We start from the raw sequence: 23,940 nt of genomic DNA, 5'->3' as shown, positions 1-23,940 counted from the left end.
GTCTATCCAAAGGGTGAAGTAAATTAATCACTTCAGCTCTGTAGAAATAGCACAAGTTGTCAAGAGTTTAAATAAAATACATTAGACTTAGAATAGCATCTTGATGTTTCTATCTTCTAAAATGGAATTCATATGGAGCACAAAATTGGAACAGATTTGTCATTCAATAAAGCAAGTCGGACTGTTGCCAATATTTTTCATTTATATTAATTGCATTCAGTTAAAAACCTGGTGAACTTGGGTCCAAATTAACAAAAGTCATTTGTATTTTCATTAGAACTGTCAAGGGCAAAACAACAACAAACAATGTTTCTCCCACAGTTTAATTGGTGCCAGTATTTCAAATGTTTATATTATATATTCATTAATAAAACACAACAAATAATTAAAGTTTGTTAGCTTCCAAAATGTAATTGATGCATGTTTTTGTTTTGTTTTTATAAATGATGTTTATTAAATTTAATTTGTTAAATTATGACAAAAATCATTACTGTTAATTGGTTTTCAACATACATTGAATTATATTACAGGAATTTTCAAGTTTGTTGAATTTCATAAAAACATCAAATTCAAGAAGAGATCACTTAATATTGGACCCACGTTAGTTTGTTTGTGACCGCACTTTTAACCAACTGGACCAGTTTTCTTGTTTCGTTTTTGGAATGGGCATGGAGTTCAGTGAGGGGATGGTTGAGAAACTTCCTGAATAATCTCAGCAGAACAAAAAAACAACCTGATATAGAAGAAATGATATGGATGATATTTATAGAGTCAGAGATCCATAGAAAACTACAGCACAGAAACAGACACTTCAGCATATTCAGTCTACACCAAACCATTTCAATAGGTACATTTATTGTCCGAGAAATATATGGAATATAAATCCTGAAATTCTTTTTCTTTGCAAACATCCACAAAAACAGAGGAGTGCCCCAGTGAATGAATGACAGTTAAATGTTAGAACCCCAAAGAACGCACTCAACTCCCCCCACCTATGCACCAGTAAGGCAACGACACCCTCCCCAACAAAAAAAAGGCTGCATTCTTGGCATATTGAAATGTGGCCAGTCAGGAGACCCTGAGAGCAGGTCCCATTCCCACAAAGAACTGAAGCCAGAGTGTAACTCCAGGTCACAGTCTTCAAAATAACATTGAAAGGGAAAAAAAGAGATATCAGAGATAGAAATAGGGCTGTTTCCAAAGATGCAAGCAAAGGAGTCACCATTTAGTACCATCATCATTCAACTATGCCTCTCCTTGTTTGTATATTTAAACTGCTTAGTCGGATCAACTGGCAACCAGGCCATAGCCATCCATACCCTTACTGTCCATGTACCTATTTAAATTTCCCTTGAATGTTCAAAGTGAAATCCGAACCAACACTTGCTCAGGTAGCTCATTCCACACTCTTGCCTCCCTCTAAGTGAAGAGTTTTCCATTCATGTTCCGGTTAAACATTTCACCCAACCTCAGTGGAGAAACTCTGCTTGCAGTTACCCTATCTATACCCATCATCATTTTGTATATCTCTATCAAATCTCCCCTCAATTTTCTGCACGCTAGGATACAGAGTTCTAATTTATTCAATCTTTCCTTATAACTCAGTCCTCCAGTCCCAGCAACATCCTTGTAAATTTTCTCTGTACTCTTTCAATCTTATTTTCATCTCCCCTTTAGTTAGGTGACCAAAGCTACACACATACTCCAAATTAGGTCTCAACAATGTCTTATACAACTTCAACATTACTTCCTAACTACTGTACTCAATACTATGATGTATCAAGTTCAATGTGCCAAAAGCTTTCTTTACAAACCTATTTATCTCTGACACCACTTTCAAGGAATTATGGACCTGTATTCCCAGATCCCTTTGTTCTACCGCACAACCAGTACCCTATCATTCACTATATAAGACCACCCTAGCTTGTCCCCCCCAAAGTGCAACACCTCACATTTGTCTGCATTAATTCCATCTGCAATTTTTCAGCCCATTTTTCCAGCTGGTCCAAATCCCACTGCAAGCTTTCATAGACTTCCTCGCTGTCTACTAGACCCCCAATCTTGGTGTCATCCCCAGATTTGTTGATCCAGCGTTCTACATTATCAGCCAGATTGTCGATGTATATGATAAACAACAACAGGAACAGCACTGATCCCTGTGGCACTCTGCTAAGTCACAGACCTCCAGTCAGAGAGGCAAACACCTACTACCACTCTCTGGCTTTTCCCGCAATACCAATGTCTAATCTAATTTACTACCTCATCTTGAATGCCAAGCGACTAAACCTTCTTGGCCAACCTCCTATCCAGGACTTTGTCAAATGCATTGTTGTCCATGCAGACAATATCTATTGTCTTGTGTACATCAACTTTCTTTGTACCTTCCTCGAAAAACTCTATGAGATTGATTAGACATGACCCAGAAATACACAAAACCATGCTGACTATCTCTAATCATCCCCGTCTATCCGAATACATATATATTGGGTCCCTTAGAATATCTTCCAATACCTTTCCTACTACTGACGTTAGACTCATCAGTCTATAACTTTATGGTTTATTTCTAAGCCTTTCTTCAACAGCATAACCACATTAGGTACCCTCCAATCCTTTGGTTCATCACCTGTCTCTAAGGATGATTGAAGTATCTCACTAGGGTCCCTGCAATTTCTTCACTCCTCCCATAGAGTGTGAGGGAACACCTTGTCAGGCCCTGGGATTTGTCCACCCTGATTTGCCTCAAGACAGCAAGCAGTTTCTCCTCTGTAATCTGTAAAGGGGTTCATGACCTTGATGCTGCCTTACCTCACTTCTAAAGACTCTGTGTCCACCTCCCGAGTAAATGCAGATGCAAAAAAATCAATTTAAAATCTCCCACATCTCTTTCGGCTCCACACACAGATTACCATTCTGATCTTTCAGAGGACCAGTTTGACCCTACATTCCTTTTCCTCTTAACATATCTATAGAAGCCCTGAAGATTCTCCTTCATCTCATCTGGTGGGGCAACCTCGTGCCATCTTTTAGCCTTCCTGATTTCTTTGTAAGTGTCCTCTTGCATTTCTTATGGTCCGTAAGCACCTAAATTGTTCCTATCTGCATTTAATTGTGTTGCTCCTCAAGATCTCTGAAAATCAAAGTTCTTTAAGCCTGTTATGTTTGCCTTTTATTCTGGCAAATACATGCAAGCTTTGTACTCTCAAAATTTCACTTTTGAAGGCATCCCACTTACTAAGTCCACCTTTGCCAGAAAACAGCCTGTCCCAGTCTACACCTGCCAGATCCTTTCTGACACCATCAAAATTAGCCCTCTCCAATTTAGAATCTCAACCTGAGGACCAGACATATCCTTTTCCTTGAATTTAATGGCATTGTGATCACTAGATGCAGTGATCCCCTACACAAACTGCTGTCACTTGCACTTTCTCATCCCTCACAGAAGTGTTGTACACTCTCTCATTGCAACTTCTATATATTAATCAATACCATAGCTATATATTATTTTCTCGATATAGCGTCCCTGTCAATTATAAGTAGAAATTCCAATTACTGATGTGGAAGGCACACTGACAATGGAACATCAATCTCTCATTGCTGCAGTCAGAGGTTTCCACCTGCTTGTAAATGATAATAATTATACAGGTGCCCAAAAAAAGCAGGGTGATCTGTTTCGATAATTATTGCCCACCAGTACTCACAGCTATCGTGATGAAGTACTTTGGGAGGTTGGCCATGGGTAGAATTATCTCTGTTTGAGTTGGATCCTGACCCACTGAAATTTGCCTACCTCCACAAAATTCCTACCATACTGGCTCTCCACTCGGATTTGGAGGACCCAGACAACAACGCGACATATGCCAAATAGCTGTTTTTGATTCTAGCTTGGTGTTCAACACCATCGACCTCTTGGTACTAATCAACAGCTTCAATGGGGTCGATCATGCTTGAACTAGCTCTTGTCCTGACACCTGTGAAGCTGTTACGGTAGCACTGATATTACCAGTCCCTCAATTTAATCTGAGTTCCAGAACTTAGAGACAGAGCTATCATGCAAAGCAAGGTTACCCAAAGATGGAAAACGGGTCTCAGGGAACGGATCTTCAAGCACTGCCCTGCAGACCTGTTGTTAAATTGCTTCTTTGTCTCTGAGACCTTTAAAACTAGTTCAACCAATTTAAATTAATACAAGAAATATAAATCATTGATGCAATTAATGACATACTTATTTAAAAACTGATTTAAGGTCATTCAAAACAATTTTAAAAAATCTACATTTGCCTCTTCAATCCAGGTCAGCATTCCATTCAAAGAAATGACATCAGACTACATCTCTTAGCCATGACTGGTAGAAAGCCCATGGAATGGATGAGAAGTGCATACACCAAAACAAAGACATGCTACTGGATAAATACGCAATTTCCTAATGTTGTTTGCTGTTTGATAAATATTAAACAGGATGCAAAGAAGATCTCCAGCATCTGCAAATTTCCTCGTGTTTTCTCCTCTGCCTATCCTTAATTGGAGACGTGGGATCTTTCACAATCATCTGATGGGGCAAAGGGAGCAGATATTAAAGTCTAATTCAAAACGTGGTCTCCTGAACAATATATCTCTCTCTCAATTCGGTACTGAAGACATTGTCCAGATTTGTGGAAGGAAGCAGGGTACTGAGAAGCAAACATATTATTCTCAGAAGGTGCATTGTGATTCATGAATAAATATTAATGATATTGCAATACAGTCAGAGTAGAATTCTGGGATTAGAGTAATGCATTTGTACTTCCTGCCACTACAAATTGAGAAAGGAGGGGGGAGGGAGAGAAGGAATGGAGTAAAAATGAAGAGAAGAAGAGAAGGAACAAAAAAGGGAAGGAAAGAAGGGAGGAAAGAGAGAAGGAAGGAAGGAAGGAGAAATCCTGTATGCATAAAATATCCACAGACTCAGGATGCCCAGAGATCTCCCAAAAGCTGCAATATAATAATGATTAAATAATTTGTTTTAGCGATTTTCCTTCAAAGATAAAAATAGTTTGGCTACCAAGGACAATTTGTTACTATTCTTTGAAACAGTGCCATGGGACGTTGAGATCCATGTGAGAAGCCGGATAGAATCTTAATTTAATGTTTCTTCTGACAGGTGACATTTCCAGTAGAACAGCGAACTTCCCCTAGTGCTAAACTGGAGTTCCAATCTAGTTTTTACTATTGAATTACAGATGTGCAACTTGATCACACAGATTTAGAGGCTAAAGTGTCCAGAGTTTCTGATGCCAATTTATTGCCTGAATTAATAACCCAATTGAAATCTGCAATTTCTGAGCTAATTAAACAAACTTGAGAGTGTCCTAGACCATATAATTTGACATTATGCTGGAGAATACATTTGCTTCGAAGCTATCAGATGCTTCTAAATAGTAAATGGTTATTTGTGTTATTTTAGCTGTCCACTGTTGTAGAGGTTTGAATTTGTACTTTTGTTGAGTTGCAAAAGCTTCGGGACCAGACGGCATCCCAGGGTGGGTACTCAGAGTGTGCGCGGCACAACTGGCAGGTGTGTTTACAGACATTTTTAATCTCTCCCTTTCCCAGTATAGAGTGCCCTCCTGCTTCAAAACATTCACCATTGTTCCTAATCTAAAAAAGACCAAGGTAACATGTCAGAATGACTGGCGTCCTGTCGCACTCACCTCAGTAATAAGCACGTGCTTTGAGAGGCTGGTCAAGAGCTACATCGGCAGCTTGCTACCACCCACATTGGATCTCTACAGTTCACCTACCAAGACAGCCGATCGACTAATGATGCAATAGCCACAGCTCTTCACACCATCCTTACACATCTGAAGAAGAGGGATGCTTATGTGAGAATGCTGTTCCTGGCCTACAGTTCAGCATTCAACACCATACTTCCCTCCAGGCTCGACAAGAAACTCAGAGAACTTGGCATTCATCCGGCCTGGTGTAGCTGGATCCTGGACTTCCTGTCAGATTGCTGGCAGGTGGTAAGAGTGGGCTCCCTCACCTCTGCCCTTCTGACCCTCAACACAAGTGCCCCTCAGGGTTGTGTCCTAAGCCCCCACCTTTACTCTCTGTATACCCATGACTGTGTCACCACCCACAGCTCCAATCTGCTAATTAAATTTGCTGATGACACTAGACTGATTGGCCTAATCTCAAATAATGATGAGGCAGCCTTCAGAGAAGAAGGCATCACTCTGACATGTTGGTGTCAAGAAAACAACCGTCTTTCTCAATGTTGCAAAAACAAAGGAGCTGCCTGTGGACTACAGGAGGAATTGAGACAGGCTAACCCCTTTTAACATGAATGGATCTGGATTTGAGAGGGTGAACAGCTTTAAGTTTCTCAATATACACATTACCAAGGATCTCACATGGTTTGTACACACCGGCTGAGTGGTGAAAAAAGCATAACAGCACCTCTTTCACCTCAGACAGTTGAAGAAGTTTGGTATGGGCCCCCAAATCATAGCAAATTTCTACAGGGACACAATTGAGAGCATCCTGACTGGCTGCATCACTGCCTGGTATGGGAACTGTACTGCCCTGAATCGCAGGACTCTCCAGAGAGAGCCCAGCGCATCTGTAGATGTGAACTTCCCACTGTTCAGGATATTTACAAAGACAGGTGTGTAAAAAGGATCCTAAGAATCACTGGGGACCGAAGTCACCCCAAGTACAAACTGTTCCAGCTGCTGCCATCCAGGAAACAGTACCGCAGCATAAAAGCCAGGACCAACAGGCTCTGGGACAGCTTCTTCAACCAGACCATCAGACTGATTAATTCATGCTAATACAATTATATTTCTATGCTATATTGACCGTCCTGTTGTACATACTATTTATTATAAATTACTATAAGTTGCACATTGCACATTTAGATGAAGATGTAACGTAAAGATTTTTACTCATGTATATGAAGGATGTAAGAAATAAAGTCAATTCAATTAAAGTCAATTGTTTTGATGTATTTTGTAAAAGGTACTCAGTGCAGCCAGCAACACACACAAAATTCTGTAGTAACTCAGGCAGCATCTGTGGAGATAAATGAACAGTTAGCATTTCAGGCCAAGATTATTTATCTCGAATGGAAAGGAAGAGAGCAGAAATCAGAATATAGAATTCTGCTGTTCACATAGTACTCTGCCTTTAATGTTGATTTTTCAAAATGAATCTCTTCATGTATTTTTGGATTGAACTCCATCTACCATTTCTCTGTCCAGCTCTGCACCTGGACTATATCCCTTCATTATCCACAACAACCTTCCATACTATGCACATCTGCAAATTTACTATCCCACCTATCCCCTTCCTCATTTATAAAAATCACGAGGAGTTGGGGTCTCTGAACAGGTTTGTGGAACGCTATTAGTCATCACCTTCCAGGCAGAATATGGTCCATTTACTACCATTCTCTGCCTTCTGTGGGACAGCAAGTTCCAATCCATGCAGCCAGGCTTTTATCTCTTGTATTCTGGATGAACCTACCATGGGCAACCTTGTAAAACACCTTACTAAAAATGCACATACACCACATCCACTGCTCTACTTTCATCAGTTTGCTTTGCCACTTTCTTAAAAAACAGATGAGGCACGACCTGCCCCTTACAAAGCCATGTTGTCTATCCCTAATAAGACTTTACTTCTCCAAATGCTCATAAATCTTGTCTCTAAGCATCTTTGCCATTAATTTGATCCCCACTGGTGTAAAACTCACCAGTCTATAATTCTCAGGATTATCCCTATTAACTTTGTTGAACTGTGGAGTAATATTTGCCATCAGCCAATTGTCCTGTGTCCAGGGATGACACAAAGATCACCATCAGGGTCCCAGCAATCTCTTCCCTCGATTGCTGTAGTAACCTAGTGTACATCTCATTTGGCTTTGGGGACTAACCTATCCTAATATTTTTCAGAAACACCAACATTACTTTTTCTCAGAACAATGGCATGCTCCATCCAGCACATTAGCCATTTCTACACTAACCTCACGTTCAATAAATCCTTCTCCAGGTGAGCACGGAACTGAAGTACTTATTAACAACCTCCCCAACCTCCTCTGACTCATGGCACGTGTTTTACCATTTATCCTGCATGATTCTACATTTACTCCAGTCTTCCTCCTGTTCTTCACATATATGTAGAACCCCTTGTGGTTTTACATAATCCTACCAGTCAAGGCATTCTCATGCTCCCTTGTAGCTCTCAAAAGTCCATTCCTAAGTTCTTTCATAGCTACTTATAACTTACAAAAGCCTTGTCTTTAAATTTGTTCCCTTGTCTTAAAACTTTAAATTTGGCTCAGTCTTCCTTTTGACAAAATGTCCACCTCTCTTTCAACCATGGGTCCTTCACTCTACCATTCTTCCCCTGTGTCAGTGGGGCAAACCGATGCAGAGCTCTGTGCAAGTGACCCCTAAAGAACCACTGCACTTCTGCTGTGCACTTCCCTAAGAAAATCTTTTCTCCAATTAATGCTCCTAAGTTCCTACCTAAGACCTTCATAGTTAGCTATACTCCAAATAAATACTTCCCAATATCATCTGTCCCTATCCTTGTCCATGAATATGCTGAAGTTCTTGGAGTTGCAGTCACTGTCTCTGAAATGCGCTCACACCAAGCATTTTGTCACCTGTTCAGGTTCATTATCTAATACCAGATCCAGTACGGGCTCTCCTCTACTCAGCCTGTCCACACACTGTGCCAAGAAACTTTTCTGGACACACATCTGCCCCATCTAAACCTTTTGCACTATGAGGTTCCAATCAGTATTAGGGAAGTTGAAATCACCCATGACAACAACCCTGCTATTTTTGCAGCTTTTCAAAATCTGCCTACTTATCTGCTCCTTGACGTCACTGCTGGGTGGGAAAGGTGGTAGCTATGGAATACTCCCAATAAAGTAATTGTTCGCTTCTTATTTCTGAATTCCTCTGACACAGACTTAGTCGATGACAATTCCATGATGTCCTCTCTTTCAGCAGCCTTCTTATATAAAGCAAAAGATGGAACAAAATGGATAGTCAACAGATAACAGGAAATAAATTATACAGGTAGCTTCAGTGAATGAAATAGAATATGGAAAGAGGAAAACATAGTTACTATTTGATGTCACTGACTCTTCACGCAATCTGTTTTTATTCTGCTTTTATTGCAGATTTTCAATATATGCAGATTTTTATTGCTTTTCAACAAAGTGTTTGTGCCTTAAACATTCACATAAAAGCAACTAAATAATTTAGTTATGTTTTAGTACAATAAATTCACTTATAAACTTTTTTAAAATTCAAATGTTATCTTCATAAGTACTTGTATTTAATATTTTTTATTTCAAAAAACATAAAATCTATTTCATATTGACACTATCTATTTTGTTTGCACTTGGAATGGCTTGATGTGATTTAATAAATCACTATTAAGCTGTCAAAAGCAGCACAGGATTTTCGGAGAGAGTATTTAAAAAGCCTCAAGATATGAAAACCAATGTAAAGAAAATTGAAAGTAATTTCTAAAAGTTCATTATAAGACTTCAATATGCAGAGCAGTGTAAATTGCAGTAAGTTTGAGGTTAAGATTAATTCTTTTGAAAGATAATCTTGTAAATGTTACAATTGATTCAAAACAACATCTAATGCTGGAGGCACATTTTTAAAAATATACTTTTGGGAACCGTCAGAATTTTAAAACCAGCTCGTCTTTAAATTGAAGCAACAAACAAAATATATGAAATTATCATCTGACCCTGAAAATTGACATTATTGGTTTTACAGAAGAAGGATGGAGTCACATAAAGCTAATATAATTTCACACTGTTGTCTTTGTTTGCCATGTTTATAGATTGGTGTCATCCAACAGGTGGCAGATGTAAAAGCATCAGAAGCCATAATACAAATGTAACTGGAATACAAGAAGTAGGAGCTTAAGAAATGGGAGTGAACTATTTTTGAGTTTGCTCCACCAAGATTCATCAAGATGATGTTTGATCTCTATTTCAGTTCTGTTTTCCTACACTATTTCTATATTTCCTAACTCCCTTTATATCCAGTTCTCAAACAGCAAAGTGAATCTAACTTTTCTCCAACATGTGAGAGAAGGAGTCAGCTTATTTCATAGAAACAGAGAACATAAAAAAACCTACAGCACAATACAGGCCCTTCGGCCCACAAAGTTGTGCCGAACATGTCCCTACCTTAGAAATTACCTAGGGTTACCCATAGCCCTCTGTTTTTCTAAGCTCCATGTACCTATCCAGAAGTCTCTTAAAATACCCTATCGTATCCACCTCCACCACCATTGCTGGCAGCCCATCCCATGCACGCACCACTCTCTGAGTAAAATCTTATCCCTGACATCTCCTCTGTACCTACTCCCAAGCACCTTAAACCTGTGCCCTCTTGTGGCAGCCATTTCATCCCTGGGAAAAAGCCTCTGACTAGCCACACTATCAATGCCTGTCATCATCTTATACACCTCTATCAGATCACCTCTCATCCTCCATTGCTCCAAGGAGAAAAGGCCGAGTTCCCTCAACCTGTTTTCATAAGGCATGCTCCCTTGGTTCAGAATTAAGAGAGACATTACTCCTGTTGACAGTGTCTGATTTACATACACAAACTGCTGGAAGAACTCAGCAGGCCAGGCAGCATCTATGGAAAGGAGTCAACAATCAACATTTCAGACCAAGAACCTTCATCAGGACTGGAGATAAAAGATGAGGAGTGGAAGTAAGAAGGTGGGAGAAGGGGAGGAAGAAATACAAAGCCGTGGGGGACAAGTGAAGCTGGGAGAGGTATAGGGGCGAAGCAAAGAACTGGGAGATCAATTATTTGGTTGGTGAAAGAGATAAAGGACTGGAGAAGGGGGGATCTGATAGGAGAGGACAGAAGGTCATGGAAGAAAGGGAAGGGGGAGGAGCACCAGAGGGAGGTAATGGGCAGATAAGGAGATAAGATAAAAGAAGGAAATCGGAATGGGGAATGGTGAAGGAGAGGAGGTGTCGATTACCAGAAATTTGGGAAATTGATGTTCATGCCATCAGGTTGGAGGCTACCCAGATGGAATACAAGGTGCAGCTTGAGTGCATCCTCATTGCGGCAGTACAGGAGGCCATCGACTGACATGTCAGAGTGGGTAAGGGAAGTAGAATGGAAATGGGTGGCCACTGGGAGAACCCACTATTTCTGGTGAATTCTTCCTTCTTCAGTCATTTATCTCTTTCACCAATTGACTTCTGAGCTCTTTCTTTCACCACTACCGCTCCTCTGGTTTCACCTATCACCTACTACTTTGTATTTCTTCCTCCCCTCCCCCCACCTTCTTATTCTGACTTCTCACCTTTTCTTCTCCAGGTTTGATGAAGGGTCTTGGACCAAAACAGCGACTGTTTACTCTTTTCCATAGATGCTGCCTGACCTGCTGAGGTCCTCCAGCATATTGTGTATGTTGCTTTGGACTTCCAGCATCTGCAGAATTTCTCTTGCTTGTGACAGTGTCTGACTAATTAGTTAAGATCCATGTTGACTTTACAAAAATTGCTAAGATATGCTTATTGTTAGAGCATGTTGCTTATTCATACAGAAACTCAAAGGACTGACAAAACTCACACCATTGCCTTCTTTATTTTTGAAAGGCTGAAACCTAATCGATGGTTCTAATTGTTACTCAATTAACAGGAGCATTTTGTTATAAAATAAAGTAAATTAAGATTTATAATTAGGCTGGGGTCTTTCACTGAGGTTACACACAATTCTGTCTATTTGATTGCAATATTTACTAGGCATCTGTATATAATAAATGTTTTGTTACTTAAACTCATGCCAATATGACCTATTACAAGCATATCAAAAATCAAATCACAACTATTAGTTTGAATGCACTGTTGCTCTTCAGCAACATTGTCAGTGAAAATCCCCAAAATGATAAATAACTATGGTCAGAATGCACTGAGATCATAGAAAAAATATCAGTGCTGTGTCAAGATTGATTTACAGAGCAAACATTTACCACTATTCATGACTGAATTCAGACTTAAGTATTTTTATTAATTTATGCCTGTTGTCATTTCCCGCATATTCTAAATGAAGAAGCTGTTCATTAATACTTTACATAATCACTAAGAATCAATGGGGAAGAAGTTTGATGTTGGTCCGTAGCACTAACCATCAACTTCATTTTTCACTTTGTTTTTGAAATTTGGTTCCATCTCCTCCATCCCCAACTGAATATCACATATTTGCTAGGCAGCTTCAGTTACACACTCTAAAGAAAGTTGTAATACTTGAAAGCAAAACATTTACTTATCCAGCTGTGAAAGTGAAATCATCACCGTGCAGTAATTATACGTGGAGATCCAGATTCCCAGTGCTGTTGGTACCTCCTTCATAGGAGCACACGCATTTCCAGCAGAGTACTCTTGCCTCTTCTGATGCTCCAAAGATGTGCTTACTGAATTAATCAGATATGGCAAGTTATTATTTGAGTGCAGGTAAGTAGCAAGAAGTGTCAAAGGGAAGTTGATAGATGTGTGACAGAAAATTTGTTGCCCAATAACGGGTGGGGGAATGGCACCAATGTAATTACACTGCTGTGAACCAGTATGACTCAGTAAGCTAACTGGCCTCTTTCTGTAGCATTATTTGTAAATGAGAATTTTATTTGATGTTATTCATATTCCTAAAGGAATCATTTAGAATTTCATGGCTTCAACCTGTGAAAGTCAGGTTAAATTAAAAATGAAATTATTTCTATGGGATACCTGACGTATAATTCAGTGGAAAAGAAATTCTACCTTGTGGTCAGTTTGAAGAAGAACTGATGTTATTCACATTTTACTCTTGCATTAATTCAAGTCAATGGAAGACATGCTTCATTTGCCTGGAAACTTGTCAGCCGATTTGAATGTGCAATGTTCAGCTGAAGAGACTGAGTGGGACATTCCAGTTTCTAAAATATTTTGGGCCTTGAATGAGCAAGGTCGAGGCATGTGGTGTTTAATGTGGAGAACTGTCAGGTCATCCAGAAAAAAACCATAAGAACAGTATTTTTAAATGGTGAAACATTGAAAGCTGTTGATGATGAGAAAGATCTATATATCCTTGTACATAACTCATTGAACATTAAGCATTGATAATTAACTAAGACTATACCTGGAGTCTTGTTTACAGGCCTGATCTTGCAATTTTACCCAAAATATATCTTTAGAACCTCTTAGGATTTTCCATTATCATACCTACATATATGGTTCATGTCATATACTCACTTTGCCCTCCTGATTTCCCTCAAGACGCATTCTTAATGTTTTATAATCATAAAGAGGATCACTTGAACCTGATCTTCCAAACCCAAAATTTGCTTTCTTCTTTTTCTTGATCAGAACCTCAATATCTCTTATCAGGCAGGGTAATATAAACTTTCTAAGTTTACCCTTCACTCTAACAGGAATACACTGCCACTGAACTTTTGATATCTTGTTTTAAAAGCCTCCCACTTGCCGCTTGTTCCTTTCTCTTCAAACAGGCTCTTCCCATGAACTCTTGCTAGATCCTGCCTAATTCCCTCAAAGTTAGCTTTCTTCTAGTTTAGGATCTTAATCTGTGGACCTGTCTATCCTTTTCTGGCACTATATTAAATCTAATTGAATTACAGTCACTAGGGCTAAAGCACTCCCTGACTTCCACCTCAGTCATTTCCCTTGCATTGTCCCCCAAAAGGAGGTGCAGTATTACACCATTCCAAGTAGGTCCTTGCATATAATTACTCAGGAAACTTTTTCTGCATATGTTTCACAGATGCCACCCTGTGAGCAAGAACAAGGAGCTGATTACTGACTTCATGATGAAGAAACCAGAGGTTCATGAGCCAGTCCTTATCAGGGGATCAAAAGTGGAGAAGGTCAGCAACATTAAATTCCTGGCTGGACCTGTCTTGGGGCCAGCACATAAGAGGAAGTATGAAGAAAGCACAGCAGTGTCTCTACTTTTTTAGGAGTTGGTGAAGATTTAGCATGATGCCTAAAACTTTGACAAACTTATATAGATGTGAAGTGGAGAGTATACAGAAACACCAATGCCCTTGAATGGAAAATCCTACAAAAAGTTGTGGATACAGCCCAGTCCATCATTAGTAAAACCTTCTCTGCCACTGAGCGCCACTACACAAAGTGTTGTTGTAGGAAAGCAGCATCCATCATCAAGGGCCCCCACCATCTGTTCTCACTGCTGACATGAGGAAGAAGGTACAGGGCTCACACCACTAGGTAGAGGAACAGTTATTACCCCTCAACCATTAGGTTCTTGAACCAGATGGAATAACCTCACTCAACTTCACTTGTCCCATTATTGAAATGTTCCCTCTCTCCCAATCTTGTTTAATTTTTAGTGATAGGTTCTCTTTTTGTAACAAAAATAAATTATAAATTCTACTAATGGAACCTTTCACTAAGGGATTCAATTTCAAAATGGTATCCAACAAATCAGATTCTTGTAAATATGGAAACTTAGGTAAATATTGTTGTAAAAAATGTCTAACCTGAAACTATTGCAAAAAATGTGTATGAGCGAGAGAATATTTGTTAATTAACTCTTCAAAAATCATCAATCGACCATCACAAAATAAATCTGTAAAAGAATGAATTCCTTTATTTTTCCATAGAAGAAAAATGGGGTCAATTGTTGAAGGTTTAAATGAGAAGATTCGATATAAAAAACTAGATAACTTAAATTGTTTAAGATTTAAAAAGTTATGAAACTGAACCCAAATCAGTAGGGATTGTTTAATAACTGGATAGAGATTTAAATTTGGAATTTTAGAGAGCTGTAAAGGTAATGGAGCTCCTAAAATTGAAGTTAAATGAAATTGTTTAACAGCTTTTAATTCCAAATCAACCCATAATGGTTTTTGGTTCTTATCAAGCCAATATAACCAAAAACGTAATTGTCTAATATTCACAGCCCGATAATACAGTCTTAAATTAGGAAGTGCAGGTCCACCATCTTTTTTAGATTTTTGTAAATGATAATTATTAATTCTTGGTCTCTTATTGTTCCAAATAAAAGAAGAAATAAGAGAGTCAATTTGATTGAAAAATTTTTTAGTTAAAAAGATAGGTATATTTTGGAAACTGTATAAAAATCTAGATAAAATCATCATTTTCACAGCATGAATACGACCTATTAAAGAAAAAGTAAGAGGATTCCATCTAGAAAATAGTTGTTTCATGGAGTCCATTAAAGGAACTGTATTTGCTTTATAGAGATCTTTATATTTTTTAGTAATTATAATACCTAAATATCTAAATGTATTAACAATTCTAAAAGGAATGTCATTGTATAAACAAACAGGGACATTTAATGGAAACAATTCACTTTTATTCAAATTAAGTTTATATCCTGAAAATGACCTTTGTTAATGAAGATTGGCTTTGAGTTTTGAAAAACATAAATTCTTCTTCTGTATGTGCCAACCATTGTTTAATTCAATTTAAAATTGTACACCGTTATTACTTAACAAAGGAGAGACTATCTAAAATATTTCCTAGTATAGATTACTATTGCAATAGATGTAAAACTGAAGTAGCTACTTGGTCACATACATTCTTGGTCATGTTCTGCATTAAAATTGTTCTGGAAATCTTTATTTTCTACAATGTCTAAAGCGTTGAAAATTAATTTACAACCTAATAAATTGACTGTTCTATTTGGAATAGTTCCGCATCATATTCAGGGTATCTCATTTTCAGATCAACATGTAATTGCATTTGTTACACTACGGGCAAGAAGGGCTATCTTATTAAAATGGAAAGATATTTCTTCCCCTACATTAATTGAATGTTTTTCTCAAGTGATGTTATGTCTTAGTTTGGAAAAAATTAGAAGTCGAATTTTTGATCCTCGATTTGATTTTGAGAGAAGATGGGGTTCTTTTGCCAAATATTATCATTTAATTTGAATTAAGTTATATGGTATCCTTCCAATTTTATTTTTTTTATATAAATATGAAATGGCGGTTGATGACTTTTAAAAAATATATTTAGATGATAGTCAAATGTATTGCTCTGGGGGTTTGATTCCTAATGGGTGTTTTTTTTTGTAGTTAATGGGTTTTTTTTCTTAGTTAGATGGGTTTTTTTCCTTCTTTTTCCTATAATTTTTCTTTACATTTTTATATTTTAAAGATCAGTTTTTTTCTTCAGCTTTATTAATTGTATATATATTAATCTGTTGAAGTTTTGTATCATTTTAAAGCTGTTGAAGATTATATATCAATAAAAAGATTCTAAAAGTGAAAATGAAATGTTCCCTCAACCTATGGACTCACTTTGAAGGGCTTTTCATCTCATGTTCTTAATTTATTTGTTATTATTATTTCTTCCATTTTGTGTTTGCACAGTTTGTTGTCATTTGCACACTGGTTGAACGCTCATGTTGATTCCGTTGTAGTTATTATTCTATTATGGATTTACAGAGTATGCCCGCAAGAAAATGAACCTCAGGGTTGTTTATGCACTTCGACAAGAAATTTACTTTGAAACTTGAACTTTGAAAAGATGAGAAGATTAAGGACTCAGAGCATGAGACAAGTGTTAATTCTTTAAACCAAGTTCGTGGTGACACCAAAGATGCACAAGAATTACCCAAGTGTGGTGAGAAAATTCAAGCACTGGTGGCTGCCTAAGGCCAAAGGACAGGTCCCAGTTGTGGTCCTTTTCAGGATTTGTCAATTACAATAGCAGGCTCCTGCCAAACCTGGCCACTGTGCTCCACCCCTTGAACGCATTACTACAGATTGGGATGAAATAGCAATGGACAAAGTGGTGTGAGATGGCTTTTCAAAAGGTAAAGGAAATAGTGACGTCAGACACTGTACTTAAACATTCTGATCCACATTGTCCGGTGAACTGCTTCCAGATGCACTGCTCCAGATGCCAACATGTCAAGGTGTCCAGAGCTGACCAAACCACTTCCTACAGTCCCAGAGTCAATTCCTACAAACACCATGGAGAAGGTCCCAGAACCTGAGGTTGTTTCACAGCCACTAGTCTCACCTGCCAAACAAAGTGATCCCCTCGTCAGGAAAGACATTATCCCATGAGAATAAGTTAGCCTCCTCAGCATTCAGCGATTATGCATTCGCTGTTGGTTTAAATAATTCAGTATGGGCTATACATAATGGTACATGAATGGCAATGGCATATTTCATCATCATGCTTAAAGTAAAATCAAAACTAAAGTACACGAGTTATCCGGGCTCTATGTTTTTCTTGTAATTAGTTTAATATTTTGAAGTTACAAAACATAATAGACATGAGCACCTTTCACTCAATAATATTAATACATTCTCAAAATATCTTACTGTTGCATGCCACATGGCTTCATGGTATTTAATTGTATTATCATATAGCCAGGAAGCGTTGAATTTAAATGGAACAAAAATACTGAAGTTCAGGTATTTCCAACATTATGCAATGTTTTATTTATTGGGAGATATAGCATGAGCTTAAGAACCATATGACAATGAATTACCTTGAAGAAATTGAATAAATTAAATATATCAGCAAATATCAGGCCTGGTTTTTGCTTGAGTGGTCCCACATCAACAAGCCGCAACAACGTCACCAAAACCAAGGAGCTGATTATCAGCTACAAGAGGAGGAGGTCAGAGTCCCATGAGCCAGTCCTCAATTGGGGGAACAGAGTGAAAAGGGTCAGAAGCATTAAATTCCTTGGTGTTACCATACAGAATCAGTGTAACGATCTTCAGATGTGCAGACCCAGGTGCAGAGAAAACTCAGGACTTGATGGTAGAAATTAATGATGAAGCTTTATTCAGAGAATAATACAGGGAATAATCAAACAAAGAGCTCAGTTACTCAGGATTTGAGCACACAGAACTGCAGTTCAATGAGAACTTGAACCTAGGACTCAGTGATGAGTGCTGGTCCAGAATGATCTTAAGTAGAACATAAAACACAGGAAACCCATGAGTCGAAATCAAAAGCGAATCACTTAAGAAAGAGAAGCATAAGGAAACTGTATTCACATAACGAGGGTCATGAAAAACACAGTGACAGTTTAATGATAAAAGTAGTCATTAAGCAACACTAGTAGACTCAAATAAATGATGTTCAGGTGTATCGAGACATGCCACCCCTTGCTGGTCTGAAGGGTTCATAGCAGAACCCCTCTCCCCCTCCACAACCCCATGGCCAGCACCTGATGCCCCAGGACAATCAGGATACCCGTTATAAAAGTCCATGATTAATTGAGGGTCCAGAATATCCGGAGAGGGAAAACAGCATCTTTCCTCTGCAAATGTTTTCCATTTTCCTAGTTTGCATCATTGATTTTTCCACAACTTTTGTGTTCGTCAAATGAATTAATCCTAATGGGAGGGTTAAGGACTAAAGGTACAGAGACATTATCCAGAACCTTACTGCACTTCATAGTTGCAAGATCAAAATAAAGTCAAGAAAAGATAATGTGGATTTCCAGGTAATTCTACCACTTTTTCTGTGTCTTGTAATGAGGTACATTTATTATAATAATGTTATCGCCCCACAGCATTTTTGGTGAAAGAAAGTAGTTAATGAGTTGGGACAATGATCTACAATTTGCTGAGTCACACATTTCTTCCCTGGAGGCTACTGCAAAAGGAACTAATTCTATATGCTGCAGTCTCCTCTTCTGCTTTTCCATGGGAACTGATTATTTCAAATGGTACCACTCACACTGAATGCTCCTTATATTTTGTTTGCCTCTGTTTATTTGGAGATTTGGCAGTCATGTGTTGTTGCTCAGCTTGTGGTGTCAAATTAACTGCACTAGTAATCTTCATTCGAATGATCACAACTTTGTAGAACCTTGTTAGGCAGTGGAAATGTTAGGGATAGATCTATAATAGTTTCCTCTGGGAAGGAAACATCACCACAACAATGACAAATGATCCTAGTACCCACTTTCCTACTGAACATTGTTTCTATTATTTTTTCTCTGGATCTCAACATTCATTATGAGGTTCACTGTTTGAATATTTCAGTCCATGACAAATTCATTACTGGTCTTCTTTTCTTCATGTAGCCTGTCCAATAGATATTTTAAGTACTCTGAAGAGTCCTGTTGTGCCCCTTGATTAAACCATGGAGGGGATGAAGCTTTCAAGAAGCTACTGAGAGAAATGTCAGGTCTCTGGCTATGTTCCAGGAAAGCAAATAACCATTGAAGTTTTATCATTACTGACTGTGAATCCCTCTCCTTGAGTAGCATAACAATATGGCTGAAGTCCGAAGCCATGAAAAGGGCCTAAATGACACTGTTCATGTAGTAGATATTGCCAAAGTCTGCTGGTCCTGTCCTTCCTTTATCTGATTTTGCAGCAAGCATTCAGTATAAAGGTTCCGATATATTTTCTGTGACATCCAGACATTCTAGTTGAGCAGCTGCATTATTTTTCCTTCATTTGGAATTGGAAAATTCCTTAGTGCTTGTATGACATGTTTATATAGGTCATGGAAGCCTGAAAACTGGAATTTAGATAGGTGTTGCTGACAGCTTACAGCAAAATTGGACTCTTCTTTAGAAAGTGATATCATTAGTTTAGGAATGTGGGGAATAAGCATATGGAATGCTTTCAATGAAAGCTGGAAACTTAAAAGCATATATTTCAGCACAGCAAGTGCTCCTGCTCTTACAACTGGGAACAGAGGCTTGAGAACACCTGTTCAATTTTTGAAAGTGTGACTTCAATCAAAATGCTGAACCTTCTCAGGACTTGAGCTCACAGAATGGCAGCTCACACAGAACCTGAACCCAGGACTCAGCACTGGTCCTGAATAACCTTAAATAGCACATAAAACACAGGAAACCCATGTGGATCAAAATCAAATACTAATTAGTTCATAACAAGAAGCATAAGGAAACCGTATTCAGATAATGAACATCACAAAAAGCACAGTGACAGCTTAATGATAAAAGTAGTCATTAAGCAACTCCAGAAACTCAAATAAATGACATCCCACACCACCAGGTTCAAGAACCTTTATTATGCTACAACCATCAAGATCCTGAACCGCTATGGATAACTTCATTCGCCACTACTCTAAACTGATTCTACATCCTACAGGCTCACTTTCAAGAACTGTTTACAACTTACGTTTTCAGGATTTTCATTTGCACAGATTGTCTTCTTTTGCACACTGGTTGCTTGTCAGTCTTTGACTGTTCTGTAAAATTCTATTTTCCCTGTAAATGTCTGCCAGGAAAAGAACCTGAAGTTAGCATATATGCACTTTGATGATAAATTTACCGTATTTCAAACTTTGAACTTTGTTGTCTAGGTGGAAGGAGAGATTACAAGAAATTTTCTGTTATCCAGCTTTCAGGTTTAGGGAAATTATGTTCAAGAAGTTATAATATGACAACAATTATTTTTCAACACAAGGAGGAATTTATGCATACGTCAAGCACCAACAATAGGTAAACAGAGCAAGAGGAACTGCAGATTTGCTAGTCCAGTAAAGCAACATTAACACCCTGGCATCTGGTTACAAACAGAACAATTAATGGGAAAATACATCTACTCTAAGTGCTCATCAAAGAGACACAGGAATATAATATAATTGAACTTTCCACAGTTTAAGGTTTCACACTCATCAACACGTTGGATTAGCCATAGAAATCTAATTTAGCTACTGGCTGCATTTTAGTAATTTCATAAAGAAGAGTCCATACGTACTACTGGGAGGTTTTTTTCCCATTGAATAGGGCTGGATTCCACAATATAAAGCAAATTTGATTATGTTCGTAGCAATATCATCAAACATCTCAAGTTACATGGGCCTGTCCCTTCAACTTGTCATCAAAAGCATATTGGTTTAAGTTCAATTCACCTCTAAGAACTCACGTTTCCCCTAAACTGATAAATGGCATTGCATTCCTAGTTCTAAGATGACTGATCATAAATGGAAGTTAATGCAATAACAAATCAGATTCCCAGAATATGAAATAGACCCAAAATTCTTCAATATATTAATCCCAGGAAATGCAAATTACCAAGTTAATGAATTGGATTTCTTGATCTATGAGATTCATTTCTTTACATGTTTATGGCTGTTCTCTTAATAATTATGCACATCTTTTTGGAAGCTAGTTTTGGATATTACTAAATTTCCCTTTAATCTTCAGAGAATATGAACTGAATTGAAGCTAGACTGCTGAAGCACTCAGAATATGTGTTAATGCCCTATCTCCCATTGTGCACAATAATTGACACCTGCAGATGATTGCTGTCAAAATAACCTGATCTTTTCACCAAAGCCATCAGGAAGATGTTGTGATCACTCAGCACATCTAATGTCCACTTAGGGTGGATTAAAATAGTAGAGTAAAAACACAAGTGATTGTATGGTAACAATCTAAAGTAACACGGTCTGTTTATTTTGTGAGACGTATGACCAAGAATGGTAGAAAAAGACATTTATTTGGTCTGATCTGGTCTGAACATGATCATGGAGAGAGAGTTTGTTTTTTACCTGAAGAGGAATGCAAAATGAATGGTAAAGGGTTAAAAGTGACTAAAATGTTGGGGTTGTGGAGTTGTTTTTAGCATGTTCAGGGGATGTACACATTACCTCTAGGGCTGGTGATAAGCCTATTGTCACGCAGTTGGAATAACATTAAAAGATAGGGATAGGAAATATGCAACAACCGGTAGAATGCTAAGGAATGTTGGTGAACAGAGGGACTTTAGGGTTCAAGTTCAGAGTTACCCAAAGAGGAAGAAGACAAATTGGATGGTGAAAAGGGCATATAGCATGCTTGCCTTAATATAAAAATTTGGGTGATATGTTGCAACTTCACAAAGCATTGGTTAGACTACCCTTGGAATATTTTGTACTGTTTTGGCTACCACACCATAGGTAAACGTGGTTACACCAACTTATTGATGCCACTGCAAAAAAGACACAATGGTGGCTATATTTCATTAGGACATAGAGGAGATTTGGTATGTCACTAAAAACACTCAAATTTCTACAGTTGTGCTGTGGAGAGCATTCTAATTGGCTGCATCACCCTTTGGTATTGGCGGGGTTGGATGTTGCTACTGCACAGGATCGAAGTAAGCTGCAAGAGTTGTAAACACTAGCCTCAATCATATCCAGGATACTTTCAAGAAGCAATGTCACAAAAAAGCAGTGACCATCATTAAGGACCTTCATTGTTGGTCATGTCTTGTTCTCATTGCTACTATCAGGAAAGAGGTACAGAGCCTAAAGGTACACGCTCCGTGATTCAGGAACAGCTTCTTCCCCTCTGAATGGACATTGAGCTCATGAACACTATCTCACTACTTTTTTATTTGCATTTTTGCACTACTTATTTAATTTAACTAATTAATAAATATATACTTACTATAATTTAAGTTTTTTTTCCCATTATTATGTATTGCATTGTACTGGTGCTGCAAAGTCAGCAAATGTCATAACATTTGCCAGTGATATTAAACCTGATTCTGAGAAAGTACAGGGGAGTTTCAGAGGAAGAGTTGGAATTTTTAAGAAATATCAGCCAGACATTTAAATGCATGAGACATATACGAGTAGAAGCTGGTGTGGGCGTGTGATTCGTGAAGTTGTGCAAAATGGTCAGCATAGAGGTAGTGGGCTGAATTGCTCATTTCCATACTGTATTACTCCCTATTAATGAATTATTATTGAACAATTATTTGGATTTTGACTGAAAATTCTCATAGCATAAATACACATGAAAAAAATGTCAGTCATTAATGTCATGGCAACAAGGTGTGGCCAGTGTGCAATATCAAAGTTCAGTGTTCATCTGCTTCCATGAATAAAAATACAAGATGTTCTGGTCCCCATTTTATTAATAAGAAACTTCACTAATTTGTAAAGAAACATCATGCATCAATAAAACCATAACTGGAAAAGGATAGGAAATCTCAGTTGGGAATTTTTGGCTTACCTAATTGCTGGTAATGATAGAAACTTTTTGTTGGGAAATCCTGTCTTAAGCGAAGAGCACTAATGCTGGCAATCATGACGTTTCTACGACTTTGTTGATATTGAGATTTGGGCTAATGGCTGGGCACAGGTACAATTATTTTTTTTCCCCTGATTTAAATATAAGTGAATTCATGTAGTGGAGCATTTGTATTCTGGGGTTCCTTCCAATCCTGGCCTTCTTACCTATATAAAGCTGCCTGTAAGTTTCTTGCTGAACAAAAATCTTTCACATAATATCCACTCAGTAAGACTGTTCTAGCATCCATGTTGGTGAGTTGACATTGCAGACAGTTTTGAAGTTGGGACCCAATGTAAATCTCACTCTCAATAAAGCTGTAGAAAACTGATGATTACCGACATCAGTCCTCTTCGCTTAATTCAGGATTTCCCAACAAAAAACTTCCATCATTACCAAAAATTAGTTATACCAAAAATTTTCAAATGAGATTCTGCCTCCTTTATAGAAGTTTCGCAAAGGAGCAGTCAGTGGTCTAATGAAAGGCATAAATCAGAGTCCTCTTGAATGCTTTGCAAAATTTATTCAAAAATATTTCTTGTAGATGTATCCCCGTTTCATTTATATATTCTTTTCCTATTGCACCACCAAACTTATGAATCAGTCAATAACTTAAAAGGTGAACTTTCATGAATGCTTTATATCCTGAGATCATGGAATGCTCAATTTATGAAATATGTGTATGATCACTGTGGGAGGCCTCACTTCAAAATTGACTGCAACTAGGAGAGATTCTTTAGAAACTCAAAGCAATAAATTTTGCTTCAAGTAAAAGTGAACTCGAAGATAACCTTACCTTCAATGAATATTTAAACTGATTCATTTGACTGCACTCTTTTGCAATATAAAATATCAGAGCTTGTAGGATTTGGAATTGGTTAGAAAAGATTAAATA

At 37.9% G+C, this 23,940-nt stretch overlaps 1 pseudogene; it reads right to left on the bottom strand.

Moving 5' to 3' along the window:
- Positions 1-18,102: 18,102 nt before the first annotated feature.
- Positions 18,103-23,064, bottom strand: LOC140724579 (ubiquitin carboxyl-terminal hydrolase 35-like; annotated as a pseudogene).
- Positions 23,065-23,940: the final 876 nt, after the last annotated feature.

Source organism: Hemitrygon akajei, chromosome 3 (assembly GCF_048418815.1).
Source record: "Hemitrygon akajei chromosome 3, sHemAka1.3, whole genome shotgun sequence".
NCBI classification, from domain to species: domain Eukaryota; kingdom Metazoa; phylum Chordata; class Chondrichthyes; order Myliobatiformes; family Dasyatidae; genus Hemitrygon; species Hemitrygon akajei.
Note: the sequence above shows the minus strand (reverse complement) of the source record. Positions and strands in the feature narration are given on the sequence as shown.